Source organism: Lissotriton vulgaris, chromosome 5 (assembly GCF_964263255.1).
Source record: "Lissotriton vulgaris chromosome 5, aLisVul1.2, whole genome shotgun sequence".
Classification (NCBI taxonomy): domain Eukaryota; kingdom Metazoa; phylum Chordata; class Amphibia; order Caudata; family Salamandridae; genus Lissotriton; species Lissotriton vulgaris.
This window is the reverse complement of record NC_141693.1, coordinates 205,903,862-205,929,838: the sequence shown is the minus strand read 5'-3', so window position 1 is coordinate 205,929,838 and position 25,977 is coordinate 205,903,862. Positions and strand designations below refer to the sequence as shown.

General features: G+C 46.8%; 1 protein-coding gene across 2 annotated transcripts in view; it reads right to left on the bottom strand.

Moving 5' to 3' along the window:
- The window catches only part of TRAF2 (TNF receptor associated factor 2), a 500,022-nt gene that overhangs the window by 331,087 nt on the left and 142,958 nt on the right, over positions 1-25,977 (bottom strand). The window lies entirely within an intron of this gene.

The following is a 25,977-nucleotide window of genomic DNA, read 5'->3' as shown; positions in this document are numbered from 1 at the left end:
CAATGTTGTTTTCACTTATAATATCTGCAGCTTTTCTTGATTTGTGTACATTGCAAGGAGTGCTGGAGAACTGTTCCTGATTCGCTGGCAACTTTCCGTAAATTGGCTTCAACATTAGTATTGATGACAAAGGATTTTAAGTTGTAGAGGAATGCATAATAAGGAACAATCAAAGGTGATATAATTTCTGCCATGCTTGCAATACCAGGGGCACCAAGTGTATATTTCACAGCCTCGAATAAACTGAGAGTGTTGACTGGGAGATTGTAAGGCAGTTGTATTTCTGACAGGAGTGTGACAACGCTGTTTGCTTAACTAAGCACAAGTGTTTTTCGCAGTGAATTGGCTAACGTGTGACCATGCGATTTTGGCTCAGAGGGAAGTTGTACTGAAGTAAAATCCAAATCCCAACCTAAGAGTCGACGGATGGCTTTTGTCTGGTTCTTCCCTGAAAAACTAAACTGGCAGTTATGACTCTGCCCTCGAGGTGACGCCTAACCTCACCTTCTCAATACGAAGAGAGCAATGTACTGAAGAATTTTTCAGTTGCAAAGCCTGCCATCCCAAAACCACACGTACTGCGAATGCAAAATCAAAAGTCACGATGTACAAAAGATAATTTGTGAGTCAGAAACGACTCCTTGTGCACTGCGGAGAAATGTATCAATTGTCTGCCATCGCAATAGCATTAGCAAAGTATTGATTAGATACCGACCTGTCAAAAGCAAGAGGTATGGAATCCATAAAGTGGGCGCAGTCAGTCGCTTTGAGAATTACAGCTGTGGGCATCGGTGGGAGCAGAGAGTGGTCCACTGAAGCAAACCATATTGTTTTTAGGTCGCGTCTAGCAGCGAGCATGCGCTGCGAGGCTTCTTTTAGCTACTCCATGTGGGTCGGACTCCTCCTACACATTTAATTGGCTTTTTCGTGTGTCTTTCAAGAATGAAAGCATACAAATGGTTAAAGGTGGGTGCATGTCCCACCTCTTCTGAAAAGGTTCACTCCCATGGCGTTTTGCCTGCGGGAGCGAGCACTGGCCTGCAGGGCGGCAGCTGCAGTGCCTCCTTGTCTCCCCTGCACCACTCCCCCTGGTCTCCCTGTGCCTGCCTCCAGTCTCGTAAAAATCATTTAATCTCCTCCTGCCTACACAACAAAATTACTGTGTCCTTGTGTCATGTAATTTTCCACGCATGAATACTTTGTTGTCATCATCGTCGAAGGTCAGGCTAGCAGCCCCAAACCAGCCAGCCTAGCCCAGGAAACCTGACGGAGGTGTGGCAAAAGCCCTCTTAGTCCAACAGTCTGGTCTGAGGTGACATACAGTACTAACTTTTAAGCAATGCGCTACCTAGAACTTTCAGTTAGCAAACCTTCCATCACGTTTTCCGAGCACACACAAGTGCCCAACAAACAAAAGTGAAACTGCGTGCTACATGGCAAAATAATTATAAGGTCTCAAAGGCGAAACCTATTAGATACACCAATGCTTGTTTGGATAATCAGTAGTTGGATGGGGTGGAGTCCATTGCCTTTCTTGTGCTTGCATCTGGGCTTGAATTTTGGCTGAGACGTTGACCTCTTGCAGGAAAAGACTGAGAAGTGGTGTCATATGGTTACTAAGTTTCTATATATTGTGTTAAGTTAGCATGAGCTTATTAAATGTTTAAACGCAATATTTTCTTTCAGCTTGAGTTTGCACACGACACCTAATTGTTATTGTAGCTTTCAACCTAGACGAAGGATGTGATTTATTTGAGAATAATATGTTATTGCTCTGGTATCAGTCGTGCTTGGTACACTTGGTACAACTGTCTGCACACCGAGAACTGCACACTCTAAGAATAACCTAACACAAGGTTGCTGAAGGCCTGATCCTCGCACCACGTTAGACATAACACAAATAATGTGGCTGCCAACATTGGGCTCTACGCGGGTTTAAGATAGAGTTACAGGGAATGAATCAACACACTTGATGCTTCGCATGCAGAGAGCTGGTAGCTGTTGATGTGATCTCCTCCTACTGAGAATTAGAGGTATGGGTCCGCCCTGCTAGAACCCAGATGAGACCTTCTTAGATATAATATAATATGCTAATTAGGGTGCGCGAAATATAGGTGATACAGAATTCTATAGATTTTGCATCATAACATGCTATCACCTTTTGCTTACTATGGATTAGTGACTATGCTGCTGACTCTGATTTTTATAATATGTATGTTGATATTATACAAGATACTGCGTTTGAGAATACTGCATTGAAAAATAAACATTTCAAACTTGCACGTGTATTCTTTGCCTCCCAGTTTCGGTTTGGAATGATTATATAACGAAAGAGTGTTCATGTGTTCCACGATACCCGAGGTACCCTAAGTTCATGTTCTGGATTGTCTAAGTCATTGGTAAGTTACTACTACCGATGAGACACTGTAGCTAGCTTGGTAAGGGGATTTCTGAAACAAAGGTGAGTTTTGGGTCATCCTAACTCACCCAGCTTCTAGATCTCTGTGCACAGTTCTGTGGGAGAACGGAAACCCTGCGACATGGCGCCCATACGTTGTTGGCCTTATATCATGACACTCGAGTAGTATATCATTCAATCATTAACGCCTTCATTCCCGTTTCCGGAAAACGGCAGTGTGGGAAAAACCTACCTATTTTTGAAATAGGTCTTTTTCAAGCTTGAATCTATCTGTAATCGGTTTCTTTGAATTGCTACCCAGTTGTGCTACTAAGTAATCTTTGTTTTTTCACTTTCCTGTGCTGGCGTGGCACAAGCCGTGGACATCCCGCAGCATAGTCGCATTGCGGTGCGTGACCATTTGCGGGCTTATGATGTTCCTGTGGAAGGCTTTGCTGTCGTTCTGGTAGTGAGTGCGGAACATGCTTACCCGTACGAACTGTTTTATTCGTGGGTGACATTTCCGCCAGTGGACGCTAATTCTGGAGTGTTCCATTCGTACACTGCTTCAGCTGTACCGGCTGCGTATGCTCCGTACAGAGCACTGGAGGTTCCTATTGATGCTTGGCAGCATGGAGTTTGGTTTGGTGGCGCCCTACCACACGCTTTAACCGCTTCGAGGTTAGGTCCTTTGTCCATTCCGGGCACACCTTGGCCCGCTTTGGCTGGATTCACTCCTCACCCTAATCGGGCCACTTGTAACGTGGCTGATCTGCGCCGGCTTCATGAAGTCGGGGTGTCAGTGATTAGAGCGCTTGTTCATTACACTAGCCGTAATGTTCAGGACGCGGCCCCTAGGGGTGCACAGCTTCGTGCAGAACATGCTGGTCTGAAAATCAATCCGGTCATGGTGAATTCCGTGATGGGTAAGAAGCCCCAGGACAAGGATGATTTTCCGTTCTGGCTTGCTGAGAAATTCGGCCAGCTGGAAGCTGTGTTCCCCAACACGAGTCCGGGTGATAAACACCGGATTCTTACACTAAGTTTACCGAAAGATTTGGCTCCTGAACTTGTTGACTGTGAGACCTGGGTTAAGACTTTTGCAGCGGTCTTTTCGAGGTGCTATGGCACCCCGTCTGTGACTAATCTGGGTGCGGTCCTTAAACGGGTTCAAGACGAACACGGACCGGAGTCGGCGGTTGAATTGGGTATGCGCCTGTGTGGCACCTTTGATGTAGTTTGCGATCTGATCCTTGCTAATGTCAAGGGGGATGCAGTGAACTTTCAGGGTGCTAACGCATTGGCGTTGGTTCCCGAGGCCGAGATACCCCGACGGTTGGCAAGGATAATTGTGGCTGCTTATAAAACGGTTGGCCGCAATGCAATGGGGATTAAGGCTTTTCCTGATAAAGAGAAAAAGCAACCCCAGGGTCAGACATCGGAAACTAGTGGTCAACAAAAGTCCAAGAAACAAAATTGGCCTAAAAAGCAGAATCAGGGTAAGCAACAACAACAACAAACACAGGTTTCTGCTCCTGCGTCTCCGTTGCCTGCGCAGTCGGATCGTGTTTATGATTTGCGCGACCGCGAGATGATATAATCGCCTGAGAGGTTTCAGGCTTCTGACCAACGCTCTCCTCGTTCCTTTCGGGACTCATCGGCTCCGTCAACCAGTGGTGGTGGGAGCGGCAGGGGCCGGGGTGGCCAGCAAGGACGTGGTCAGCCCCGCCCGCGTAACATTGGAGAGCAGCAGGAAGGCTCTACGCCCAAGAGACCACAGTTTGCCACGAAGAAAGTCGCCGCCCTGACAGCGCATTGTTATGCCCCAGATAGTGAGAACGCGGCTTCGGAATCTGACGTGGGCTCTGACCTTGCTGGACAGCGCGGCAGAGATTACCATAGTGAGAGAGGCCCTCCGTCCACTGTTGAAGGTGACAGTGTTAGACCTGGCACCTTGGCGTGAGTCTCCCTTCCACTTTTTGCTGATGTGCCTCCGATGTTTTGCTGGTTTTCCGATACTCAGGGCACTGCGCCATGGCTGACCCGTGCCGCAGTGCAAGTGCTCCCTACTGTAAATTGTACATGCGATTGGTATCCCTGATTGGTGCATTGGATTTACTGTTAGTCCCTAGTAAAGTGCACTAGAGAGTGCCGGGGCTTGTAGATGCCAATACTGCTAGTGGGCTTGCAGCGCTGGTTGCGCCACCCACCGAAGCAGCCGTAAAGATGTGTCTGGGAACTGCGACCGCAGAACCCGCGTGCGGTCTCGTACTGTCACGCCAGCTGGGCAAGTGCACCCACTTGCCAGCCCCGAACCTTCCCTTGACTACATATTAGTCACCCCTATGGTAGGCCTGCGGGCAGGGTGCGTTGTAGGTGTAAGGTAGGACAAGCCCTGATGTATGTGGCATGTCCTAGTAGTGACTTACCACCAAATCCGTATTTCACTATTGAAGGCTACCTGCTCCATTAGGCCAGACTGAGCTGCTGGAATTGTTACACCCTATAATCCCAGCAGGCTCAAGGAGCATGGTAGCGAGTCGTGTTTAGTATGCCTGAACTCAGGATGATAAAATATTTCTTTTAGTAAAGTTTATTTTAGTATCCTGGGTTTGCAAATGCTACTTTTAGAAAGTTAGCATTTGCTTGCCTAACCATTTCAGCCCGCCTCTGCTGGTATGTGTATCTGACTGTCTGGGACGTGTGAGTGACAGGGCTGGGGGGATGACAGGTGGTGAATGCGCAGATTACACCTTAGTGGGAGGTAGGAGTGCCTCTTGACTCGAACTGTAGCTGTGCTCTGCCACCACAATGCTGGACCCACCCTCCTGGGGAGCGACTGATGACTCAGCCGGCACCTGGCCCAGGAAGGGCGAAGCCCCCATCAACAAGGTACTCTGGCCGCCCCTGTCCGCACAATGCTGGCTCCACCTCCTGTGGGGCGTCTGATGCGCCTGCCCCTCACACTGAAAGCAGAAGCCGGAGTACACCCACCAGGGTACTCAAGGACTGAGAGTGGCTATGCAAAGGCCCCCCTGGCCTGCGAGAACAAAAGAAATGGCCTATAAAAGAAGGAGCCCTGCTCCTTGAAAATTAGATCCTGTTTGGGCCACAGAAGGACTCTGCCCGACGAGAAGGACCGTGAGAGACAAGGAAGGGTGCTGACTCTTGCCTGTGTCTGGTGCCTTGCTGCCGAAGGAGAGGAAGAAGAAAAGACTACGAGAAGACTTTTGCTTTACTTTGTGCCAAACTCTGCTAAAGAGGTCTCCAAGGGCTTGCAAACTGAACTTGCCCCCTGACCGGCGCCCCAGGACCAGTGGGCGCTACCCCCTGAAAGAAAGCGACTGCGGGTGCTGACCATCGCTGCAGTACCGACGGAGGAATCTCCTCCAAGGCGACGACATCTACCTGACCACCGTGACCAGGGCCCAAAGCAACAGCGAAAGCAAAGTAAGGACCAGCCGCCGCTGGCCCGAGCACCGTGACCGCAACTGCATCGGGAGCCCGAGAGCAAAGCGAAGGAGGACCTGTCCGGTCCAAGCTCTCGAGTGGGCTGCGCTACGAACAGCCACTCACCTGCAAAGACGGACATTTGCCCTGTGAGAATCCGCAAGGTCGGTAACCTGCCCGACAGCCCAGCTGTAAGCACACAGCTGCACCGGCACTTGGCTGGGTACGTCCTGCACTTGGGGACCGTATTGCCACTTGCCACCCCCGCGCAGCCGCCGCCGCCAGGGTCGGAGCGGACGACGAGGAGATGACCCTTCCGCCACAGAACACCGCTGCCCCGGATGACCCGTGAACTGCTCGGCTGAGAGCCGCAACGAACAGCGACCCCGGGAAGGCAACGCGACGTGGGACAGATCCCCTGAGAGCCGCCGGCTCCACAAGAACTTTGTTGACACCGGCCTGAGGGCCCTAAGAGAACGCTTAAACTGCTAGAAAGAACTGTGTTAACCTGAACTGAGTAATTTGCAACCGTACGTTGACTGTATTCACAAGCCTGCTTAAAATCTATATAAAGATATATATTTTTACAGAATACAGTCTGGTCTCGTTGTGTGGTGGGTTGGTTGTAAAGGTGTACTATTGCAAGTGTTTAACCCTATGTGCCCCAAAGATTAGCCTACGACTGCTTAAGCCACACTACCTAGAGGGTAAGCAGAGGTTGTCTGGAAGGTAACCCTCAGCCCTGACGAGGAAGAGAGAGTCCCTGCTTGTCGCTAGTGTTGCACTGCGCCAACTGGAGCCTCCCCCTTCCTACATTGGACGCAGCGGTGAGGATTTTCGAATTTACACTTGCGATATCTATACCTGAGCTTCTGACCACTACACAGGGATTACGGTCCAGTTACTTAGCCACAGACTTTGTGTTGAATTTTGCCAAAAAGAAGATTCCAAGTGCAGAAACCATGCCGGGCACGAAGAGACTGTATGGAGCAGAGTCCACGAACTCCGAGGTGTTGGAGGTGGAGTGGGACCCCGCAAAGCTGGATAAATACTCCAGAACGGAACTGAAGTTTTTTTGCAAGAAACTCAAGGTTCCACACACCGGTTGCAAGAACAAGCCACAGCTCTACAAGGCCCTGAAAGCCTGGATAGAGTCCAGAAAGACCCCGGAGGATCAAGACGCCCTCGCAGAGCAGAATGCAACGGAGGAGCAGAATGCACTTGGAGATCTGATTGATCTCGAACGACGAGACAGCGAGCACAGCTTTGGTAAAGGCCTGTCGCCAGAGGAGCTGGCGGACAGGAAGGAAACAAGGAATCACGAAAGAAAGCTGGCAGAATTGAAAATCCAAATGGAGCTTGAAACAAAAAGAATGGCGCTGGAAGAGCGGAAGCACCAGATGGATTATGAAGTAAAAATGAGGGAGATAAGTCTCAAGGAGAGAGACTTGGATCGTCCTCCCTCTGGTGGCAGCACATCGCCAGTGCAGGTAGAGTCAAGAGTGCACATCCCGAAGGACGTAGTTAAGGAGTTCTTTAAGGGGGATGACATAGGACAGTGGTTTAGGGCATACGAGGTAGCCATGTCCTCCCACCGGGTCCCTGACAAGGATTGGGGAGCGGGGTTGTGGGGAAGGTTCCTTAGCGAAGGGAGAGATACCTTGTTAGATTTGCCCGTTGAAAATCAGAAATCCTATGCCCACATGAAAGAAGCTTTAATGAACAGGTACGGGCTTACCCCTGAAATGTATAGACAATAGTTTAGGGGATGTACTAAGCGGCCTGGGAATACGTATGTGGAGTATGTGACTTACTTTTGCAGAGCACTGGATGGTTGGGTGAAGGGTAGCAAAGTTAATGATTTTCAAGGTCTCTTTGATTTAATTGCATGGGAGCACTTGTCTGATCACTGTTTTCCTGAGTTACGCCAACACCTGATCGATAGCGAGCTGTCCAACCCGAGGAAGCTTGCTGAGGAGGCGGACCGCTGGCTCAGCACCAGGGTCCACAAGGGTCCCGTGGGAGACTCCGCCAAGAGTGGGCAGGGTCCCCAGCAGAAGAGTGGGGGGGACAAGGGGGGAAAACAGAAAGGGTTCCAAAAAGGCCCCCAAAGTAGTTCCCAGGGGAGCCCGCAGCAGGGTTCTCAGCCTCCCCCACCCCCGAAGCAGAATGGAGCCCCGACAGGTAAACCTGTTCCAAAGGGGCCCTTCAATTGTTACAAATGTGGCGAACCTGGACACATCTCCAGTGACCCCAAGTGTCGCCTGTTTGGAAAACCCGCACCCACTGGTGCTCCGCCCCGTCAAGTGACTAGCGTTCACCTGGGAGAAGAAATGATGGTCCCGGGGGTGGAGATCCCGTTCACATGACCCTGGTCTCGCTAGGAGACAGTGAGATGATCCCTACGAACTACCTGCCCTCTAACACTAAGAAATATGGGCAGGTGGTGATCATCAATGGTAAGGAAGCTGAGGCTCTTAGAGACACAGGAGCCAGTGTGACTGCAGTGAGGCAGCACCTGGTGTCTCAAGAGCAGGTTGTACCCCATGCCTACTGTAGGGTTATCAATGCTGATAATTCAGAGAGTCAGTGTCCGATGGCTCAAGTTCCCTTCGAGTGGGGGGGGGGTCTCTGGTACTCTACAGGTCTGTGTAAGGAAAACCATGCCTGTTGACTGTTTGCTAGGGAATGACTTGGAGCACTCCCCTTGGGAAAAGGTGGAGAAGACGACTCACCTGCGGATGGTGGGTCTGCCTGACTGGGCGTGCGTGACCACCCGGTCGATGGCAGCCAGTAGGGGTGATCAAGAGGTCCTGGGGCCTGAAGGAGAGGCCCAGGAACCGGCCTTAGGGAGAAGGCGCAGGGGGCGCGGGAAACCGGCCCCTGAAGTTCCCACGGTCCAGGAGGAAGCAGACCTTGAGGGGGATGCCCTGGAGCCTACAGGGGAACAGATCGCTGAACTGGGGGACCTGCCTGAGCTGACCCATTGGCAACAAGAAGGAGGACCCTCCAGGGAGGAATTCTGCAAGGAGCAGAAAGAATGCCCTTCTCTCGTGGGTATGCGGCAGCAGGCTGCAGACCAGGCCAATGGTGTTCAGGCCAAAACACATTACGTGTACTGGGAGAACGACCTCCTGTATTCGGAGCCTAAGTCTGCTGAACCTGGGTCAGCCCGTGTGCTGGTGGTACCCCAGAAGTTCAGAGCCTTCCTACTGGGTCTGGCTCACGATGTGCCTTTAGCAGGACATTTGGGGATGGACAAGACCTATGACAGGCTTGTCACCCACTTTTACTGGCCCCAAATGCATAAGAGTTCAGATGCTCATTGCAGAACCTGTCCGACTTGCCAGGCAAGTGGGAAGACGGGAGGGAAGAACAAGGCTCCCCTCCAATCCTTCCCTGTGGTCGGTACGCCATTCCAGCGAGTGGGTATTGACATCGTTGGGCCTCTGGACCCCAAGACAGCCATGGGCAACAGGTTCATCCTGGTCTTGGTGGATCATGCCACCCGGTACCGGTACCCTGAAGCCATCCCTCTGAGGACAGTGACGGCCCCCGTGGTGGGACATGCACTGATGGGAATTTTCTCACGAGTAGGATTCCCTCTAGAGGTGGTGAGCAGCAGGGGGACCAAGTATATGAAGTCCCTTTGGCAAGAGTGTGGCGTAACGTATAAGTTCACCACGCCTTACCATCCCTAAGGTAACGGGTTGGTTGAGAGATTCAACCGAACCCTGAAAGGCATGATCATGGGCCTAGAAGGTCCGATGAGGCGTAAGTGGGACGTCCTCTTACCATGCCTACTCTTTGCATATCGCGAGGTGCCACAGAAGTCCCTAGGGTTCAGCCCCTTCGAACTACTGTACGGCCACCCCGTGAGAGGACCACTGAGTGCGAGAACAAAAGAAATGGCCTATAAAAGAAGGAGCCCTGCTCCTTGAAAATTAGATCCTGTTTGGGCCACAGAAGGACTCTGCCCGACGAGAAGGACCGTGAGAGACAAGGAAGGGTGCTGACTCTTGCCTGTGTCTGGTGCCTTGCTGCCGAAGGAGAGGAAGAAGAAAAGACTACGAGAAGACTTTTGCTTTACTTTGTGCCAAACTCTGCTAAAGAGGTCTCCAAGGGCTTGCAAACTGAACTTGCCCCCTGACCGGCGCCCCAGGACCAGTGGGCGCTACCCCCTGAAAGAAAGCGACTGCGGGTGCTGACCATCGCTGCAGTACCGACGGAGGAATCTCCTCCAAGGCGACGACATCTACCTGACCACCGTGACCGGGGCCCAAAGCAACAGCGAAAGCAAAGTAAGGACCAGCCGCCGCTGGCCCGAGCACCGTGACCGCAACTGCATCGGGAGCCCGAGAGCAAAGCGAAGGAGGACCCGTCCGGTCCAAGCTCTCGAGTGGGCTGCGCTACGAACAGCCACTCACCTGCAAAGACGGACAGTTGCCCTGTGAGAATCCGCAAGGTCGGTAACCTGCCCGACAGCCCAGCTGTAAGCACACAGCTGCACCGGCACTTGGCTGGGTACGTCCTGCACTTGGGGACCGTATTGCCACTTGCCACCCCCGCACAGCCGCCGCCGCCAGGGTCGGAGCGGACGACGAGGAGAGGACCCTGCCGCCACAGAACACCGCTGCCCCGGATGACCCGTGAACTGCTCGACTGAGAGCCGCAACGAACAGCGACCCCGGGAAGGCAACGCGACGTGGGACAGATCACCTGAGAGCCGCCGGCTCCACAAGAACTTTGTTGACACCGGCCTGAGGGCCCTAAGAGAACGCTTAAACTGCTAGAAAGAACTGTGGTAACCTGAACTGAGTAATTTGCAACCGTTATCGTAAAGTACGTTGACTGTATTCACAAGCCTGCTTAAAATCTATATAAAGATATATATTTTTACAGAATACAGTCTGGTCTCGTTGTGTGGTGGGTTGGTTGTAAAGGTGTACTATTGCAAGTGTTTAACCCTATGTGCCCCAAAGATTAGCCTACGACTGCTTAAGCCACACTACCTAGAGGGTAAGCAGAGGTTGTCTGGAAGGTAACCCTCAGCCCTGACGAGGAAGAGAGAGTCCCTGCTTGTCGCTAGTGTTGCACTGCGCCAACTAGAGTCTCCCCCTTCCTACAGACAGCGACTGATACTTATGTTGTGATTGAAACTGCTGATTCGCATGTTGCTCCCCCTGAACGTCTTTTTGAAATTGTCCTGTTAATTGAAGGTGACATGCAGCGAACTGTAAAAGGGGTATTTTAGGAAAATCTCTCATCTACGTATGACATTTTGCTTTCGGAGGCTGACTGGCCCCCACCTTTTGTTCTCGCAGCTCCGCGAGGGGAGGAGGTAATCCTACCCAGTTTCGCGCACACTGTGCCGAGAGTGGAAGCACTGCATTTTGCAGAAGAGTGGGCTCTGGCGCTTGCGCCGGCTGTGTACCGCAATCAGTGTGGCTGGGATAAATTGTCACCAAGCCACGAGATTCCTTAACGGTCTCAGCCGCAGCCTCAACCTCAATATCCCATACGGCGTGAAGCCAAAGCTTCAGTCGCGGCTACCTTGAACAATTGGAATATCAAGGTGTAATTGAAACGTGTGTGTCACCGATGAATAACCCCCTTTTTACTGTAAACAAGCCGGACGGCTCGTATCGTTTGGTTTTGGATTATAGGCATTTAAACTCGCATTGCCGTAACTGCGCAGTACAGAATACTCATGGCTCTGCTTTAGTGAATAGTCTTGAGCGTAAACGGTTCAAAACCACGCTTGACATTTCCAATGGTTTTTATGCCCATAGATTAGATGGTCTAAGTTCCCAATGGACCAGTTTTACGTGCGGCGGTGTGCAGAAAATGTTTCGACGACTCCCAATGGGCTATAAAAATAGTCCTGGAATATTCTCCGCTCGCATAGTCTCTCTTTTGGAGAGCTTCGACCCAGTTGCTTGTTCGTATGTGGATGACATTTATCTCACAGACGACGATCTTTGGGAGCATCTGTGTCGTGTAAATAGCATAATTTGTAACTTTGCAGATATAGGTTACAAGTTTAACTTTGCAAAGTCACACATTGCAGAGTACATGGTGTTGTTTCTCGGCTACGAGCTAAACAACGAGGGAAAAGGGTTAGCACCTCACTTCCTGGAGAAATGCGCACAACTGCGCTCTCCGACAACACTGAAAAAGTTACAATCTTTACTGGGCTTTTTGAATTTTGGGAGAACTTACATTCCGGAATATGCCCAGCGTATCAAGCCTTTGTATGCTTTGATACAACCATCTTTCTCCAAATCATGCTGGCTGCCTGAGCATTCAGCCATTCTGCAGTCTTTGCAGGCTGATTTGCTCGCTTCTGAATACTTACAGACTCGTGATAACCAAACCAACCTGGTGATAAGAATTATCCCTGGGGCGGTGGGTTTCACGTACCTAACTTTTAATGAAGGAGATACAGTACCTATTGCTTACAAGTCACACTTGTACACTTCGGCTGAACTGCGTTTTTCCACTGTGGAGAAAGTTTTAACGGCTGTGCAGATGGCAATTCTTAAAGAACGTGCCCTGTCACAAGGAAAACGCATGTTGGTTGTTACCCCGTGTCCTGCCTTAGAGGCCGTTACGAAAGCCAGTGTACCAAATTCCAAAGCTTTGCACCCTCGGTGGATTCAGTGGGCTGCTTCCTTGACATCCCAGGATGTCACGTTTATTTTTGACGCCACTTTACGGTCGCAGGAGTATTTACAGTACGAATTTGTTCATCCTGCTCCTTTAGCAATGTGGCCGTTGGAGGATTTCCATTGCATCATTTACACTGATGGTTCGGCGCAGGTTGCGCATGGCTCTAAACATGCCTACGTTTCCGCTTGCGCCATTGTGGTCGGTGCCATGGTGAACGATGAGTTCAAGTCCAGTGTCGTGCACACGCAGACGCTTGGGGACTGCACCGCACAATTAGCAGAGCTTCGTGCTCTGATGCTTGCATTGGAGTACGCAGATCCTAGTGTGACGACTTTGATCGTAAGTGACTCGTACTACTGTGTCCAGTCTTACAATGAGAACTTGTTCTTTTGGATTCAGAATGAATTTCGTGATTCCAAAGGTAGCACAATAAAACATAAAATGATCTGGGTCCGAGTGGCGGAACTTAAAGAAAAGTTGCCACTCGTGTTTGTGATTCATACTCTCGGCCATCAGCGCGTGGGGGTCCACGCTGTTGGTAATTCGCTTGCTGATGAAGCGGCGAAGTCAGCGGTATCGAAATACTTAGTTGCAGCGGTCACGAGGTCCAAAAGCAAAATAGATGATGATATCTTGGCAGCTGTTGCTGCAACAGAGAAGGGAAGTAAATATCCTGCGGGGTTCCCTTCTAAATACACATACCACTTAAGTCCCGATAAGGTTCCTTATGTGAAAATCCCTGAAGTTGGCGAACGTCTAGTTCCCAACTCGGATCGCAGGGCTGCTTTGATTGCAGCGGCTCATGAAGGTGTGGCGTATGCGCATGCGGGCGTCTCAGCCACTGTAACTCAGCTACAACAAAGATTCTGGTGGCGGGGACTGTACAAACAGACGCGCGATTATGTTCTTCAATGTGACATTTGCCAGCAGATTAAGCCTTCAACTGCTGCGCGTCCGCCTCAGACACGGTTGTACATCTCGAATAAACCGCTTGGATGCGTTTATTTGGATCACTGCGGTCCATTTTCTTCTGATACTGCATACAAGTACATCTTAGTAGCAGTTGATTCATGCACACGCTTTGAGTGGGTATGGCCACATCGGAGCGCTGATTCACGTACTGTCATTAAGGATTTGCGAGTCTTTGTGGGAATTTTTGCCTGTGGTACTTTCCATTCGGATCAGGGTCCGGCTTTCGCCTCTAAGGCGTATAAGGATGCTATGGTTTTGATGGGGGTCCAAGTCAAGTTTTCGAGTCCCTACAGGCCCGAGGGCAATAGTGTAGTTGAACGAATGAACCGCGACTTAAAGCAATCTTTGACAGCTCGAGTTATAGGCACTGGCAGAAACTGGTTAGCCCACCTCATGGGCGTGCAGCGTGCGCTTAATAATCTCCCTAGAAGGTCTCTGGGTGGGCGGACCCCGTACGAAATGCTCTTTGGTATCAAGATGTATGTCCCTGACCTCGATGGGCTAGACTGCAAGGCCCAGGCCACGGCCTTTGACGTAGATGAACATTGCAATGTTTTACAGAATCTACAAAAGACCAGAGACAGTCTTGCAAAGGAACATTTGCCCTCCACATCGGATGATGCGTTGCAGATCCCGGTAGTTGGCTGACTACCCCAAGTTGGAGAACTGGTTCGAGAGAAGATCGACAACAAGAAAGAGTTTGGTTCCTCATATCGTGCACCGGTTCGAGTTCTTGGAGTGAAGGGCACAAGAACAGTCATATTACCTCCACTTCCTGGTCGTAAGGAAAACAGATTTATTTCTATTGACAATGTCAAGACACACAGGGTGGCCGATTCTTCAAAGTATGACACCGGCTGTATCCTGTCCTTCCATGGTGAGGCACTCTGTGCTGGCTATTACATCTGGTGCAGAACAGGAGGTGTCCCTCGAGATGCCTGCCATATCCAGTCCTTTATTAAATACTATTCCTGTTACTAACATTGATGAGCTGACCTACACCTATCCTGCTGATTTGTCAATGCCTGATTTGCAGACTCGTTTGGCCGGACACTCCAGGTTCTCTTTTGAATCTGTTTCGGAACTTTCAAAGAAACCCTCAACTATTGCAAAATATACCACATTATTTAAGAAACATTTTTTAATACCCCCTTGGACATACATTTGGTTGGTTCTGTTTTCATTTTACCTTTTTATGTCAATTGGTTTTGTGTTTTATTTTTTCCGCCTGATAGATGGGCACTACGTTAAAGAAAGAACAGGAATTCGGTACCTAAATGGAACATTGGCCCCTCTTTCCTCTTCACATTCGGCGCACAGACTGAAACGAAACTTAAATACAGTTAACATTACTGCTTGGCCTGTCCTTGATGGGTTTGTCTGGGATGCGGTTAGGTTTCAGATACATGGACCCACTGAAGTGATTAATGTTCCAAATGTGCTTAGAGTAAACATGGGAGATGTGATTAAACAAAATATACGTTCTGACGATTGGGATATTCAGGCCGTAGAAGCATTATTCTCTGATTTGAAATACTATGCTGCCTTCGATGCTGAGGATCTGTATTTAGATTCTATTAACTATGGTGATTTGTTTTGTTTTCAACATTATGGTAATCATTTTTTGCATAAGACAAATTCCAGGAGGGTCGCTGTAAATTATACACAATGGGAACATTGCCCTGCTCCTTTGGGAGGCAGCTCCAGTACGTTTCTGAAAGAATACACTTATTTCACAGACTTTAATCAATCAAATCCTAAATCATTTTATTTCAAAATGACACAAATGTCCATGTCCAAAGTTAGACTTACCGATACAAAATTGCTGTATTCGAAGTCCTTTCTAGACAGGTTGGCTGTAGATGGCTACGAATTTTGGAAAGGAACAATTGACCTTAAATCGGTTTGGGGTACCAAAGATTGGCAGGTACAAGGCACTGAGGCTTTGCACCGTGCATGTCTCATCCCGAATCGCATGTTGTTTTTAAATTCATCCATTTTCCAAACAACATGCTTTGGATTGGCTACTTCTAAAAAATTAAATACACCGACCATCCCAGATTTAGAGGAATATTCAGGTTGGGGTAATTTTACTGATTTGTCCATTCATGAGTTGCAAGCTCTTTTGCACAATTCATCCTTTAACGTTTCCAGTTTGGACTCCAAGGGTTGGCTGATGTGGCATAGGAGTGCTGATTCTTGCCAGCGTCGTTTTCTGGGTTTGGCTGAAGGGTTCACACATGTCAGACCTGATCCACGTTTTGAAACTGATTATACTGTCACGACTTATTCTGTGGGAAAGCTGTGTCAGAATTGGTTGCAACGTTCCACATTAGCTGCAGTCAAACTACATCTGTCTCAATTAAATGATAATGTGGATTTGAACGATTTTATAAAAGGCCCAGCTAAAGGTAGATCTAAACGGTGGCTTTATGCTATTTACAATGAAATTTGGAAAGTCTCTCAAATTGAGGCGGCTAAGCGCCTGAGAGCTATTGATCAAGCGAATTTAGAAAAAGTACTTGCAGTTGTCGATAACAGTATTAACACGCTTTCTTCCCGAATTTACACGTTGACCAATATTGTGTCTTCTGTTGTTGACATTATACATGATGAAGTGTCCGTGTTATATCATGGTCAAAATCAATTGCGTTCGGTAATGCAGTTTGCTTGGACATTACAGACTCTGAAATCTGGTCGAGTACCATGGAGTTGTATGAACGTCTCATCACTATTTGCCCCATTTAATTTGACTGAAAAACAGCGTATGCTATCAATGAGAGATGCATCATTTTCTATGTTACACATTGAAAAATTAGAATCCTTGCCCTTTTCTGTGGCTGAGGTGACTACTGCAACATGGCTTATCCATGGTGTTATTACCTTACCTTTTGCTCTGTATAAATTTACAAATTGTATGAAATATATAGCTATAGGGCGATATGAACCATTAGGCAGTGCTTTCCTCCATGAGACATGGTCTTTACCATACACTTACAGATGCCTAAAAGAGGGAAATGAAGTGAATCTGAATGGTGAAGAATGTACACAGTCGCCTGACCGCTCGCTAATATGCAGACACATCCAGTTGCATGGTTCTTGTAATCAGGGCAAACCTAATTTGGCCTGTGTTTTGAAAAGGACACCAGTTCCTGCAATAGTTCCCACGTTCACTTTATTGTCCAACGGAAGTTATTTACTTTTGAATAACGAACTGTGTTGTGGGTTACAGGCCGGTATCGCTTATGTGGTAACCGTTTCAGAGAGGGTGGTTTGTTGCAAGAATGTGTTATATCCACCCAAGCATGGGAATTCAGATGTTTCAATTTGGCCATGAATACCAACCTTGAAAGCTGAGTTCAATGGTTTAAGCCGTATAAGAGCCCTAATGTCTCAGAAGCAAGTGGCCCTGAGCTCTGCCCGCGAAACTTATGTCCTTCACATAGCTAACACACGCACAGAGGTGCAGGCACTTTTAAATACTGATTTGCCGTTTCATTTCTCCGAGCTGGTTCATCAAATCTTCAATGCCTCCTCCACAGTAGGCCTGGCTCATTTTTTTAAATTGGTTAGCAGTGGTCTCGTGACTACATTTGAAAAAAGTGTTTGGTATTATCCCTGCATTCTTTCATTCTACATTCGCAAGCCTGTTTGGCGGATTTCCTGTTTTGCTGGCTTTAGCTGCAGGCGTTCTGGTGATATTTTACTTTATAAAACATGGATGCCCATCCTGCGCAAGGAAACGCTCAGCCCCTACTGATGCAGTTTCGCAACCGGATGCTTGATTACTATGGCTCCTTGCCGCTTGCGACTTTAAGCACGGCTTTTGGATTATCGTTCAGATTTTCCTATTTCACATGTGTCCAGCCCGTGTTTCATTGCCTGAGCTGTGATTTCGACTGGGCCATTGATTTGTGTCTCTGTTTACCGACTTCTCCTGACGTCGATTTTGATCAGCTGATGAACCCCGTAGTGGCTCACGAGTTGGTCTGTTCTGGCGAAAGGGTTATGGCTGTGGCAGCGATGCATGGACTAATGGGTCAGTGGGACATATTCGCAGCGGCGCATGACTTTCTGGCACATAGTGTTCTCGAGAACCCACTGAGTTGTCCTCTGATGTTGCTAGAGGAATCGGTGTTGGAGGAGCACGTATGTTCTTTCCCATTGCTTAATTGGATGGCTGAACTGTTTTCGGATGATGACAGTGATTTCATGTTGGAAGCTGTAGCTACCTATTTTGCATATTCATTCAACCCATGAATGACTTTGAAGACTTTCATTATTATGGCACGTGACTTTTTAGTAATTCTGAATGGTGCCTTTTTTAATACGAACATTCGATTTTCATATGTTCTGGGCCTATGAACTGGGAGTAGGCCTTAAGTTCGACTTTTTTATTTTGTGTGGCCACTGTAGGCATTCATGCATATTTTTGTTTTTAAATTTTATATACATTTACATACATTTAGCTTGGCTCAATATCATTGAACTCTGCTTTCATGTTTTACCTCTCATATGGTATTAACTTATGTTTTATCTTTTTTAACCGTCCTCGGATCATTGGGGGGGTGTCATATGGTTACTACGTTTCTATATATTGTGTTAAGTTAGCATGAGCTTATTAAATGTTTAAACGCAATATTTTCTTTCAGCTTGAGTTTGCACACGACACCTAATTGTTATTGTAGCTTTCAACCTAGACGAAAGATGTGATTTATTTGAGAATAATATGTTATTGCTCTGGTATCAGTCGTGCTTGGTACACTTGGTACAACTGTCTGCACACCGAGAACTGCACACTCTAAGAATAACCTAACACAAGGTTGCTGAAGGCCTGATCCTCGCACCACGTTAGACATAACACAAATAATGATATATATAATGATATATATAATATATAATATATATAATAAGATATAATATAATATGCTAATTAGGGTGCGCGAAATATAGGTGATACAGAATTCTATAGATTTTGCATCATAACATGCTATCACCTTTTGCTTACTATGGATTAGTGACTATGCTGCTGGCTCTGATTTTTATAATATGTATGTTGATATTATACAAGATACTGCGTTTGAGAATACTGCATTGAAAAATAAACATTTCAAACTTGCACGTGTATTCTTTGCCTCCCAGTTTCGGTTTGGAATGATTATATAACGAAAGAGTGTTCATGTGTTCCACGATACCTGAGGTACCCCAAGTTCATGTTCTGGATTGTCTAAGTCATTGGTAAGTTACTACTACCGATGAGACACTGTAGCTAGCTTGGTAAGGGGATTTCTGAAACAAAGGTGAGTTTTGGGTCATCCTAACTCACCCAGGTTCTAGATCTCTGTGCACAGTTCTGTGGGAGAACGGAAACCCTGCGACAGTGGGAGCTGGTCCGTGCCCTGAGGTTGGCTAAGTAGCGGGACTCAGGAAAGGCCCACCACTTCTTCTTGTATTCTGCAATGTACAGCTTGGTCTCATGGGCCTAGATTGCCTTTGGTTGCATAAGGGCACACTTGTCAGATGACTTTGTGGCATGTCCCCAGCCCAAGCACCAGAGACACACATTGTGCAGGTCCAAGAATTACATTGGTTTTCTACAGTTGCAACATAGTTTGAAAACTGCAGTCTTAGGAGGGGACATTGTTCCCAAGTACACTGGATTTCATTCGAATTGCAAGTGTCATCAGAAGCCCTTCAAAATTAGGAGCAGCGCTCCAGATTAATTTTGGAAGATGCCAAAAGAAAGTAACGGATATCAGCGTGCACAAATGGTGCATATATGCGGCTCCGCTCTGTCGCTTCCATGATGGTACAGTGTCAACGCGGAGGCATGCTGTACCTCCAGTGTCAAGCGTCAGCATTGCTAGAGAAACATTTTCCAGGTCCAGCCTGGTGCCTGGGGAGTAGTCGAAGGTGAGATCTGCAGTTAGAAGTATCAGTCAGAATATTTTTTTTAATGTTTTTATATCTATGTGGTTGCCCTCTTTATAGCAACTTTTGGATATTAATTCTAATGTTGGATACTTTTATGCTAGAAATGAGTTAAAGAGAATAGACTCAATTTCTTCTATGAGAGCTCACAACTTTCTCATACTTTCTTTGTCTTTGAGCACCCTGAAGAGCTCATGCGAGCAGAGTTTTTATGGAAGAGGAGGATTCTTTAATCTTGGAACTCATTAATGAAAAAAAAAAAAATATTCCCCAATTGTATCAGACGTTTTTGCCATTACAGACGAATAAAAACTCATATTGCCCCACCCCCAGGCAGCATCTCAAGTGGCTATGAGGGATTATACTAGTTTGTTTTATGTGAGGTTCCTATCAGTGAAGATGTCAGAAGGCCATGTCTGTCTCTTTTGTGATGCCGTATCTGATAGAAGAATGCCCGATTGTGAATCTGCTGCTGAGGTGGTTGTGCCAAAAAGCAGTGTACCAAATGGGAGCTTGTTTTGAAGAACAAAAAACGAATGGCCCTAATATACTGGGCTTTGTCTCCCAACATGTGGAAGTCATTACTGTTTTTTACTGATTAGGACTGCCATTCTTTCCCTGGTGGTCTGCACAGGAAAGATGACATCCAAATTGACTCCCTCAATAGGGCTGATGGCCTGTCTTCAGTAACCAACGGCCCAACATACAATGGACTGTTGGTCAACGGTTTCTATAGGAAAAGACAGCAGAGTCTCTGCTGGCAGAAACCAGATGGTTCACCTAACTCTATTTAAAGTGGGCTGCTCAAAAGTTTGGGGGACAGGTTACTCTGTGTGGGGTGGAGTAGACTGTCTGACAAACTCTAAATAAGGCCCTTTGTTCTTCTGGCTGTACAAACCCATAATAAAATTTAAAAAAAATCATAATATTATAGCTAAAATTGTCTAAACAAAATATTTTCTACATTTTAGAAGAAAATCACAGCTTTCAGATTTTCAAAACATATCATAGTTCATTCAACGGCCCGACACAGGAAGTTCAATAGCAACTGGAAAACCCAGCTGATCACACACTACCATTCAGATGTCAACACAGTCAACCAGCAAATATTGAGACATCACAGCAGGCTCAAATCATTTATTAGTTTCAGTTAACCCCCGAAAATAGGAGAGATAAGCTGGTAAAGTTGGACAAAGGTAAATTAAAAGTAATTTACCTGTAATCCTAGTTCTCTTCCAGGGCAATCATCATCAAAGTCATAAGCACTGAATAATCCCCCCAAATACAGGGATCCTGGAGCACTTCTAAAATTATACATATATGTATAACACACTTTGTAGTATAGTGCCTTACATATATGATAGCAGCCAAAAGAATGGCTAAAATGTTCCAGATTCCAATGAGTTTTCATCAGAAAAAGATGGCCAACTACATAGAAATGCGTCACTAATAAAAAGTGAACATAGAAAATCTTTCACAAAACTTTTTTAAAAGAAAGGGAATACGAGATACTTTTAGCAAATAGCTTGCTATGCAATGTATGCTAGGGAAAACAACTGACACTATGCCTTTTAGAATGTCACAGTACACTCCCAGCATGCCTCACAGGTGACAGTTAGGTCAGGTTGTGTTTCTGACTCCTGGAGACAGACTACTGGGGCACCGAGTACAGCCTTTTTGGTTTAAAATCCTTGGAATCTTTCCAAAACCTTTTCCATAATCAGTTATTCAACATTGTTCAGCACTGAATGTACCAAGATATTTTTCTGACAGAATTTTTTTTAATTTTCTTGTCACAAATCCCTTCACTTTTTGTGTAGTGCCTCCTTTCCTGTGGAAAAAGAAGGCCAAGGCAGATCCTCACTCTGTCTATATTGTTTGCCGTCTGGAAAAACATCATCCTGAGACATGTAAATACTGTCAGACGATTTCCAGGAGAACTCTCAAGGAAAGAGAAATAATCAGGCTGCATGGCATCCAAGAAAGAAGGCCAGATACAGCAGATGGTTCATCAAAACGCCTTGAGAAAGGTCAGGCTTCTTCCAAAGTGCCCTTATCTCAAACAAGGACTCTCCGAGGTCGATCCAGAGTGAGACATCATTAACACCTTGTGCGCTAGCGGTTTTCCCGCTGTGCGCTGGGTTTTTGAAAAACCCGCGTTACATGACAAGCTCAGCTCGTGATGAGTGCACGAGAGGCGTAACTCATGACGAGCTGAGCTCGTCATGAGCGTAGGAGGGGTTAAAGGAAGAGGAGACACTCCAGTTCGACATCGAGAACCATGACGTCAAGGATGGAACTGCTACCGGCGTGTTCGCCTTGGCAGCAAACCCATCAAAAGACAAACTCCCCAAATTAAAACAGAGAGAGACATCTGTTAGATGAAAAATCATCTAACATCCAAATAGGATTCCTCTCCACACAATGTTTACTTTTGGTAGTTTCTTCTACTTGGATTGGATCTGAGGGCACTGTCACAACAAACAAGAGAGACCATTTCCCAGAATATTAGCTAGTCAACCCACGTTTGACCTTGGTGACATTGTCTGGTTTTGGGTCAGTAGAAGGGTAACGCAATAGAGCAACAGAGTTTCTTTATATGACTAGTCTTTGGGAGAGTAGCTGCTCTATCCCTTCCCAAAACACCACACAGGAAATCTAGTTATAGGCCCCCAATGAATGAGTACAAAGTCAACCCCAGCAAATACGTGGCCACCTTCAATTGACTGTACCCTAGTTTAGAAGGGTAACCTAAGCAAGGAACAGCAGTTATTTAATGCACTTGCTTTCCGTTACACAAAAGGCCACCAGGTGTTCAAACACTCATGCTTCAGCCCCTTACAAAGCATACGCTGTTGATTTTGCAGACTATACTGAATAACACAGACGAAACAGCACAGCTTCAAAGCCACAGAGACTGTAGAGGTTGACAGGCACTTTTGGGATTTTAGAATGTGATTATTCAAACAGGAGCTAGAAGAAAATTGGATCGCCAAATAATCAAATGAAAGCAGCTGTATGACACCGCAAACTTGCATTCACCGTCAGTAGATTGCTGTCTCTGGAAAATGGCTTGAAACCAGCTAACAGATTTAATAGAAATGTTTTAGCAAATGTGCAAATAACAGTATCAGCTACATAAATTAATGGAGGTGCTGTGATCCCCTCCAAATTGAGGCATTCTTTTGGAGGCATTGGAGTTTTAGGGCTAATCTGATGATAAACATAGAGAATTAGGGCTAGGGGATATCTCTGCCTCACACCTGTGCCAATCGCAACTGTTTCTGTAACACAATTTAACTCTGATAGCGGTTTTATAAAGAGTTCTTGATAGTTTCTATCAGTTTAAGTGGAATGTATAGATTTCTCATGATCTTTTCAACGCCAAAAAAGGAAGCTTCTTAAGATTTATACCTATCCTGTCACATGTAAAGCTACGTCCCAATACTAATGTCGAAACAATGTAAATGCAAGTGTGAGCTGCACTGTTTGCTTTTGTGTTAGAATGGGTTATTTTTGCAATACCAGAGAAAAAAATAAAGAAAATCATTAACAAAAAAACAAAAAATCAGCTTTAGGACATTTTTGTTAACAGTGCCCAATCCCTTTAGACAGCATGCATGGGCGGTGTTCTATTCATTGATTCTAGTTAGTCTTGCAACCTGTTAAAGATAACTTTGGGAACATGCCTTTACTATGTACAGGGGGCAAATAAAGTGGTATTGCTTAAGTCACAACTTGAGTTCCTCTTTATGTATTACATTTCCACAAAGGTGTATTCTGCTCAGCGAGGAGCACCACGTTTGTCACTTCTGCACTAAACAGGACCCATACAAGGGTTTCCTGCATACACATCACCAGAAACATAATCTGGTCCATGGTTTTCCCCCATTTCACAACAAAAGAAACACACTGCCACATTATCCAATAAAATGTGTTGTCCCCGGTAAAAACCTTAACAGCAGCAATGTGCTCGGCTTCATCTCTAAGAAGCTTTTCGCTCCAAGGTTTGCAACATGATGAACCAGTATTGGGTAAAGCCAATAGACCTGGCAATAAAGTGCACATGTGAAGACAGGCATGCACAAATGCTGTTACCACATTAACGCAAGATGTTTCAGAAGTGCATGCAAAGTGGTACTGCAAGAATGCAAGGCGCCACTGAAGCTGTTGATCACTGCTGGAGTCCAGGCTTTCTGCACATTAACTCAGCACCTGAGCCACCTGTGTCCGCGTGTCCTGTAGAAAATGGTTGCCCTCATCACCGTCCACCACCGGCAATGATCGCAGTACACTACATCTAGGCCATGAAAGAAGCTCTCTTACTGAGTGCAGTGCGGGACCTCTAAACGCTGAGGCGGGACCTCTAAACGCTGAAAACAAGCGGAATTCACCGAAGCTGGGACGCTGCCCTTTGTGTGTGTGCTGGACTTTGCCGCTGCAACTCGCCGCACCCGCTTCGGGGGTGCCTCTTCGCGGTGTGGTGGTTAGCAGATACGTTGATAAGGACTCTATGTGCCCTGGGAGAAAAGCTCGTAAGCTACAGGGGTGGAGCGCTGCAGGGACTCTCCTTCCCAGGAGTCCCTGCGTGACCCTTGCCACCTGGACTGCGCCCCCTGATAGCCCCGCCCCCAGGACACCATATTTCCTCTTTAACAAGACCACTTCTACGCTGCGCGGGAGCGCCGGGCGAAGCCCGGGCAAAGGGCGGGCCCTCTTAGGCCAGAAGAGGCCAGAAGAGGCCAGAAGAGGCCGGGCTGGGCCCCCCCTTTTTGATGTGCTACCCATGGTGATGTCAGACTGATTGTAACTATATGTATCTGGGACCAGCATCTTGTTCTATTTACCCCTTTCTACACCATATCGGATTACGTTGAGTACTGTGTGTTTAGTCCCTGGCTTGTGATTATATATAGATTAAGTGTTTGTTGGTGAGGTAACTATAGTGTTTAGTCGGCACTATGACTACACCTGCCCACAAAGTATCACCACTAGTAGGCGGAGGAGAAAAACAAGGGACATTAGACAACTATCTCATCAGGGCTGCTGCAGGAGCCGATAGGGACATCGTACTAGCTGAACGACGGGCCAAAAGACGTTGTTCTGTTGAGCTAATTAAAAACAAACGCTCATCCCTGGGCCCGCTACAGCTAGCCATGTCTCCGCTTCCCAGTGTGCAGGGCGAAAGTGAGGAACTGGATATATCGTCAGGAGAAAGTATTCCTTTACTCTTGCGAGATATAAACCCCCTCCTGATCTAAATAACGATTTGCTCATAAACTTTTGTCTCCTCAGGTAACATGACGCCGGAGGCAGAAACCTTGGTAGATATATCATTACCACTGACAGAGCCTGTTAAAAAACGTAATAAACCTTCTAAAAACCCACGGCCACAAGGTCCTCCCCGGAAAAGAAGGAGAAAGGGGGGGGGAAGTAGACCACAGACAAATAAGATCAGTCACATAGACTCTGCCAAACCCAAGAGCTCTTCATCTAATACTCCTACACTATCAGTATCAGCAACCGAATCACCTTTCCTATTGTTAGATCCTTCTAGTATTGATTTAATGGGGAATATTGAAAAATTAATTAGATCTTTCATATTGCCTTTAGTAGCAAGGTTACAAAAAATAGGCCAACAGCTGGAGAACTTAGAACAGGCAATTGATGAAATCAAAGAAGGAATTAAGATAGCCCCAGTGTCCTCATCAGTATCTACTAGTACAGTATCACTCCCAAACGTAATTGATCGTTCGTTGGCTAAAACTACAAACCAAATTAACTCGAAATCCTCAAAATTAACGCCCACTAAAATATCCCTGCAAAAGGGAAAAAACAGTGACAAAGTGGCTCAGGCGGATGGAAAACCTAATCCTCAAGAAAAAACGAATCCTCCTGGAAATCCTCATAAAACCATCGACCATGAAGACTCTGTGAGGCCATCCTTTTCTAAGAGGTACAATGTGGATCTACCCCCGGAAGCAGCTCCACTTGTGGTGGTCCTCACTGGAGTCCCGGTTTTGGAAGACGGTAAAAATGAGAACCAAATACAATAAAAAATAAAGTCATATTTTGGTTCAGGAAGAACCGTCCACTTCCTCCTAATATGAATGGTGAAATACTATACGCCAGGCGTCTTTCCTGGCTAGGCCCTAGTACAACGAACATCACAGGGGATATCATCATAATAAACTTTAGAGACACAAGGGCAGTCAGATACATTTTAGACTGGTTTCCCTATGACGGGAATAATGCAATCACAGCCAGTGATCTGACCTACTTTTACCCCAGAAAGCTGATAACCCCCCCTAACAATCCTAGGCTGCCATTTCATTACCAGGATGATCATATTAGACCTGTATTCCAATGTGAGGTTGATCGCTTCAGGCCCCATTTTAATCATCGAGATGATCACATTAGACCACTATTTCGATACCAGGATGCCCGCTTCAGATCCCCACCCTTACATCAGATTGATTACTATAGACCTTCATTCCATTCACAGAATGATTATTTTAAGCCCCCAGGTACCTACTAACCCCCACTATGGAATA